A 7,610-nucleotide genomic window follows, 5' to 3' on the forward strand; every position below is an offset into this window, starting at 1 on the left:
TATATAATGTAGTGTGTAATTGTGCGTGTGTGTGTGTGTGTGTGTGTGTGTGTGTGTGTGTGTGTGTGTGTGTGTGTGTACGTGTGTGTAGTGTGTGTGTGCGTGTGTGGGTATGTGTGTGTCTGTGTGTGTGTTGTACCTTTATATAATGCAGTTTTAGGTTGTGTGTGTGGTGTGTGTGTCTGTCTGTGTGTCTGTGTCTGTGTGTCTGTGTGTGTGTGTGTGTGTCTCTCTCTCTCTCTCTCTCTCTCTCTCTCTCTCTCTCTCTCTCTCTCTCACGGTCAACGTTAGTGTGTGTGTGTGTGTGTGTGTGTGTGTGTGTGTGTGTGTGTGGGTTTGTGTGTGTGTGTGTTGGACCTTTATATAATGCAGCTTTAGGTTGTGTGTGTGTGTCTCTCTCTCTCTCTCTCTCTCTCTCTCTCTCTCGCTCTCTCTCTCTCTCTCTCTGTCAGCGTTTGTGTGTGTGTGTGTGTGTGTGTGTGTGTGTGTGTGTGTGTGTGTGTGTGTGTGTGTGTGTGTGTGTGTGTGCGTTTTACAAGACAAAGAGAGAGAGAAAAAGGGAGATACATACTGATATAGACGAGGTACAGTCACAAACAGAGAGAGAGACAGAGACAGAGAGAGACAGAGAGGGAGAAAAGAGGGCGAGAGCACAGAGATATAGAAGTCTCTTTCTCTGTGGACGAGAGAGACACATAAATAGAAAAGAGAGCGACAGAGCTAGACAGAGCAACTGAAATACACACATACGTACGCACACGCACATTTGGCTTCCCTAAACTTACACACATATACCCACACGAAAACAAATTATTTCATCTTATGTTATTGCTTTAGTGTAAAATGTACAAGCAAGCCCTAGATTAGTTTTAAGTAAATTTGATAAACAAATATAAAATGTGGGACTTTTTCTGATCAAGTTCTTTTAGTCTGGACAAGAAGCACCTTTCAAATAAAAGCTCGTAGGCTTATCGAAAACTTTGCAACGAAATGCACAAAAAGTTCCACTCTGGAACGAGACAATGAGGTATTTTGTTCACTTTAAGCTTTTCTCGCTAGCCTACACATATTCAACATTATTCAGAATTTCAATTTTGGGTGTAACATGTAAAACAGAACGTAGTTCAAAATGAAGAGTTATATAATAGAAAATTGAAGTTTTTATTTATAGGTGAGAGCAATTAAGCACCATTATGAGTTTCAGAGCCTTACAAAGTGGTTCCCTTAAACAATAATGGGCGGGCTTGTCGAGGATGGCTGAAAAACTGATCAGTAAGAACAAAAGAAAACACAATTTAATAAATACACACACAAATGTGCTTTTTGGCATCACATATGCAGCAAAAGGTCTGAAGGCTAAGACAGACACAAACAAGAAGCATGAGATTAAAGGTACGTCACTCCTTCTCACGTCAGCGATTAAGGTCACCACATCAGATCTGCTCAGGCTTGACAGGGGGGGGGGGGGGGGTCAGAGCATCCTTCTACTTAAACACAGGCACACACACAAGCTATCAACAATATTGCTGCCTCTCTGGTCAGAGTGGGATTATTCTTAAATGATTCTGTGACACTTATGTCATTTCTCTATAGTAATTCACAACACACAAAAAAGACCAAACATCCCACTTTGCACTGTGCGCCCCCATCCCACGTTATTGATTGTTGGTATGTGTCACAGTGAAAGGATGCTCTCATTCCACGTGGAAGCCCGGGGGTGGTAAGTACGAGAAAGTGCCCAACTCGGTGGGACTCAAGGTCTGGTTAGATTGGTTGAGATCACAAACATGTCTCGAATTCCAACAATCCGATTTCCAACAATCCGACCCAGGGCTCGGTTCCCACCTAGCTGACCGCTTTCTTGTGCGCAATCTCCCCTGGACAGATTCTGTGGCGGTGCTCATGGTCGTGTAGATGGGAAGGGCGAGAATATGAGCGTAAGTGTGTGGGTTCAGCCACATGTGGCACAGCAGTAAGCAGCGTACGCAGAGCAGTGACCAGTGTTGCATCCGCTGTATCTATCCACACCGTATTTGCACGCTGAAATACAGACCAACATTTAATGAATGTATTGTTATTGTTTTCTTATCTTTTTAAATTTAGTCAAGTTTTGACTAAATGTTTTAACATAGAGGGGGGAATCGAGACGAGGGTCGTGGTGTATGTGTGTCTGTCTGTCTGTGTGTGTGTGTAGAGCGATTCAGACTAAACTACTGGACCGATCTTTATGAAATTTTACATGCGAGTTCCTGGGTATGATATCCTCAGACGCTTTTTTCATTTTTTTGATAAATGTCTTTGATGACGTCATATCCGGCTTTTCGTGAAAGTTGAGGCGGCACTGTCACGCTCTCATTTTTGAACCAAATTGGTTGAAATTTTGGTCAAGTAATCTCCGACGAAGCACGAACTTCAGTATTGCATTTCAGCTTGGTGGCTTAAGAATTAATTAATGACTTGGGTCATTAAAAATCTGAAAATTGTAAAAAAAAAATTTTTTTTTATAAAACGATCCAAATTTACGTTCATCTTATTCTCCATCATTTTCTGATTCCAAAAACATATAAATATGTTATATTTGGATTAAAAACAAGCTCTGAAAATTAAAAATATAAAAATTATGATCAAAATTACATTTTCGAAATCAATTTAAAAACACTTTCATCTTATTCCTTGTCGGTTCCTGATTCCAAAAACATATAGATATGATATGTTTGGATTGAAAACACGCTCAGAAAGTTAAAACGAAGAGAGGTACAGAAAAGCGTGCTATCCTTCTCAGCGCAACTACTAACACCGCTCTTCTTGTCAATTTCACTGCCTTTGCCATGAGCGGTGGACTGACGATGCTACGAGTATACGGTCTTGCTGCGTTGCATTGCGTTCAGTTTCATTCTGTGAGTTCGACAGCTACTTGACTAAATGTTGTATTTTCGCCTTACGCGACTTGTTTTCATTTTGTTTTGATATATTTGTTTATGGAATAAGTCGTAAACTCCGTGAGCTTCTGTGGAGACTCATGATTGGGTGTGTGAGTGTGTGTGAGTGTGTGTGTGAGTGTGTGTGTGTGTGTGTGTGTTTGTACGTACGTGCGTGCGTGCGTGCGTGCGCGCGTGTGTGTGTGCGTGCGTCCTTGCGTGTGTGTGTGTGTGTGTGTGTGTGTGTGTATGTGTGTGTGTGTGTGTGCGTGCGTGTGTGTGTGTCTGTCTGTCTGTTGTGTGTGTGTATGTGTGTTTGCTTGCTTGTGCGTGCGTGCCGCGCGCGCGCGTGTGTGTGTGTGGGTGTGAGTGTGTGTGTGTGTGTGTGTGCGTCCTTGCGTGCTCGTGTGTGTGTGATCACCTGTGCGTTCTTGTTTATCTGCCTCTGTTGTAGAGGTTGTAAAGGTTGTTTTCTGTTAAAAGTCTATAGTGTACACATGTGTTACTTCTGCATTGATGCCGTAGAACATTAAAACAAACACCAATGAATCTCTGCGTTTCGTTGCGTATTGTATTTTTACATGATTAAAATTGATGAATGTAGCAGTAGAAGAAGACGTTTTAACTGGATGAGATTTTTGGTGCCACGCGGTGTTGTTTTCTTTTCTGTTGATCGTCGACATCTTAAAGGCCTTTCTTACCCTTTGCTTGCTGCCCTACCTGCCAACATACCGGCATAACGGGCAGTAACGCGGAAGTAAGTTACCCTGTTGCTGCTGCTCAGTGCTGCTACTGTTGTATTTTTCAGTCACACATGGAACAGTATTGACTTGCAAGTAAGAGTTTGCGTTTAGTTAGTTCAAAGAAACATCCACACTTACATCGTGGAAGGCTGAATTGATGTAGTTGACCAAAGCAGTCTTCGTTTCGACGTTTCTCTTTGACTCGATTGCAGACGTGGCCACTTTCGACTTCCAGCTGAAAAATAATTTGATTGTAGTTCATATTATTTTTTAAACAAAGAGTATGCCTTGTAATGTGCATAATGGATCTTGCTTGACATCCTCACTCTGAACTTCTCTTGAGCTGTGTCAGAGTGCATGCTTTAATATGAGGGGAAATCACTGTTTCAAAGTTTTTTTAAAAGTCAACTAAAATAGTCCTAGATGTGAGCACATGACAAAAGATACTATGAAAGCATACATGTACGAGTATTTCTGATTGTGTGTTCAAATCAAGGACTATTTTATTTGACTTTTTCACATTTGAAATTAGGTGGGTTTTTTCTTGTATCAGTATATTATACTGTTTATATAAGCATGGGTGGTAAATAATCGGCATGCCTGATTACGTATGTGGTTTTCCTGCTGTCTGTACCTGCATGTACCAGTGTCTATTCCTGTAGGTGGCTAGCTGGGTACGAAGGTGTTGTTGGTTAAGTTCGATAAAAAAGATACACAGCAGCATGTTTTTTGTAGCGTGCGTGTGAATACGAATACGAATAAACTTTATTGTCATGAAACGTAGTGTTTATAAGACACGGGAAGATAAATAACCAAATGATTACATTGTTTCTTTTTTTTTTGGAAGGAATTATATACAAATTCTCCCAATTTAGCTTGCACTTTGTCTACTTGCAAAAGTTGACTTGGTACATCATATGAATATATAGGTCGATTAATTACACTCATGAAAGATTTTCGTAATTGGTTGTTTTCTATGCAGTTATCTAGAAGATGTATTTCATCTTCTATTACTCCACATGTTTCACATAATCTATTTTCCCTAGGTGTATTGCTGTATCTACCAGTTTCAATTTTCAGGTCGCGGGCACTTATTCTCAGAGTGCGCCAGCACTTAACAGCTGATTTTATCGACAGTGTGCGGATGAACTCGATGGAGTGGTTTTCCTCCCTGACCATTAGCTTTTTAATTGCGCGATGATGAACGCTGATACAAGCCTTTATGCCTTTGCTGGGTTTGTTGATAACACCGCGTTGCATTGTTCTGCATGGTACACAGACTGTTGGAGTCATGACAGAGACAAATATCACCGGAACCATGACGTACACACGTACAATTATTTTGTTCTTGGGCCGGCTGAGTATTGTGGTTCAATGACGTTACCCCGCCGTTACCTTTTCTCGGCAAAACCAGGTGACTCAATTGCTTATGCTTATGCTTGTGCGTAGCGACAACGGAAGGCTTGAGCGCCGCTCCCATCTCATAACGAACAATGAACTGACAGATTTTAAAATCACAAATTTGTTTTCTCCTTTTTTTTTTCTTTTGTTTTTTTATACATGCGAGCAGGGCATTGTTCAATGTAAAAACGTGCCATACATCATCAGCTGGGCTTCTTTCCTGTGTATGGTCGAAATGTTTGACATTTTAATTATATCATCTAATATAATTTGTTTGTGTCTTACTGGTAAATGATTTCAGAAACACACACAAAACTCTGCACACACAAAAAAGATTTTTGTTATGTGGAAGGATGATCTTATCCCATAATTATAAAAGCCGGGAAATGTATGTGGCTGTGAACATTAACCTGCACAAGAAGGAATATACCCTCAAGAATGGCTAAAGAGAGACTGCTGCATACCTGTTAAACTCCCAACGATCCACAATCACCCGGGTCTCGATGCTGTTCTGGATACTACTGGTGAGGGTCGCCGCCTCTGAAGAACAAGACACTGTCAAAACATTTCCACAGCACCCTAATCTACCCCCCCCCCCCCCCCCCCCCCTCCCGAAGCGAGCCTATCTTAAGATATTTTTTCTCTCGCGAGAACGGAAAGGTTTTCCCTCAACATGTACTCAAGAAGAGATGAAAAATGAGTAAGTTAGAAACTATCACAAATTATCACCTGCGTTTAACAGCTCAAAAGTAGAACCAATATTTTCGGTTGAAATAACGTGTGATTTGTTCAGCAATTTTTCAAAGCATTGTACAGTGTCCATGGACTTACATCATCGAACTTTTGCACGCTCTGTCTCTCTCTGTCTCTCTGTCTCTCTCTGTCTGTCTGTCTGTCTGTCTGTCTGTCTGTCTGTCTGTCTGTCTGTCTCTCTGTCTCTCCCTCTCTCTCTCTCGATCTCTCTCTTTCTCTCTCTCTCTCTCTTTCCTTCTCTCTCTCTCTCTCTCTCACACACACACACGCGCGCACACACGCACACACACACACACGCGCGCGCGCGCACACACACACACATATACGCATGCACGCACACACACGAGCACGCACATACTCACACACACACACACATACACACACACACACACATACACAGTATAGTGCTCTACTACGTTGTACCTACTTAGGGTGGTCGTCAGGGTCAATCCCACAGCAAGAGCAAAGAGCGTTGACGTCCACATGATGATGCCGCTGTTTTCACAGTTCTCATGCTTATTCTACATTTATATACGAGCAAAAACAGCAGATATATATCATAGCACTTAGCATGGATGAAATGGGGATCAAAAAGATTAAACAGAAATGTAATGGCGCGTCTGAAAGTGAACTCAGTGAGAGCAAATGATGCTGTTTCAGTGATTTGATTGCTCTTCGGCGGGTGTTGCTTTTCATTTTTCCAATCGAAGCGGAAACATTTTTGGCGTCAGCTTTTGATGAATCAACTCGTACACACCGGACAGGCAGAGAGGGAGAGATAAGGGGGGGTGTGTGAAGCAGGTATCTCACCCTGTTTTGCTGGAGCAGATGAAAGACATGCTCCATATGTACTAAATGGTACAAAAGGCCACCTCTTTCCCCCAACCCCCCACCCCCACCCCCAACACCCCTACCCCCATTCTCTAAGCGGAAGAATGCTGACGACAGTGGAACTCGTTAGCATTGCTACATTTCGGGATCGATTTTCACAATTTTGTTGGTTTCGTTTGCTTTGAATTTGCGTACCCGACAGCACTGGGAAAACAAGTTATGATGGCGAATTAGGACGCTGAAGAGTAAGACTGGTCTATTTAATTACACAGTAATGAAGCATTTTCGATTAAATAATTGTATTCGTGACATTAACATTAAGCTCAAACACACACACACACACACACACACACACACACACACACACACACACACACACACAGAGAACAAACAAAATAACCACCACCACAATAACAACAACAACAACAACACCAAGAGCAAACACAACCACAACAACAGCAACACAAAACTAGCAACAACAGCAGTATCACGGTGTGGGAGACGTTCCATGCGTAAAAAGTTCCGAGGCGGAAGTGCTCCAGCTCTGAGGGGCCACTTTTTCGCAGTCGGCTCAGATCTCTCGCCACGGTAGGTGTCGAAGGCAGTGTTCCACTATACTTTTTGGTTTGTAACGTTCATAAATGCATTGGGTATTACCACAAGTAGGCAAATAGATGCTACAATGAATAGATATCGCAAGAATTGATCATTTCTGTCAAAAAGTGGAGATTTTTGTGCATTTTCGTGGTTGTGCTCGATACAGACTAACACAGACCATCCACACCCTAATGAGGAGCTGAAGCAATGCTAAAACAATGTTTTGGCGTCAAAAAAAGTTTCAGATTGCTCCTAGATTTCTCTCAAAATTAAATAATTCGTTTGATCGATGATCCAGCTCTGAGCCAGAGCGAAATGGGCGGAGCTTAGTTTGTTCCAGCTCTGACGCAATTCGCAAAACAGACGA

Source organism: Littorina saxatilis, linkage group LG2 (genome assembly GCF_037325665.1).
Source record: "Littorina saxatilis isolate snail1 linkage group LG2, US_GU_Lsax_2.0, whole genome shotgun sequence".
Lineage (NCBI taxonomy): Eukaryota > Metazoa > Mollusca > Gastropoda > Littorinimorpha > Littorinidae > Littorina > Littorina saxatilis.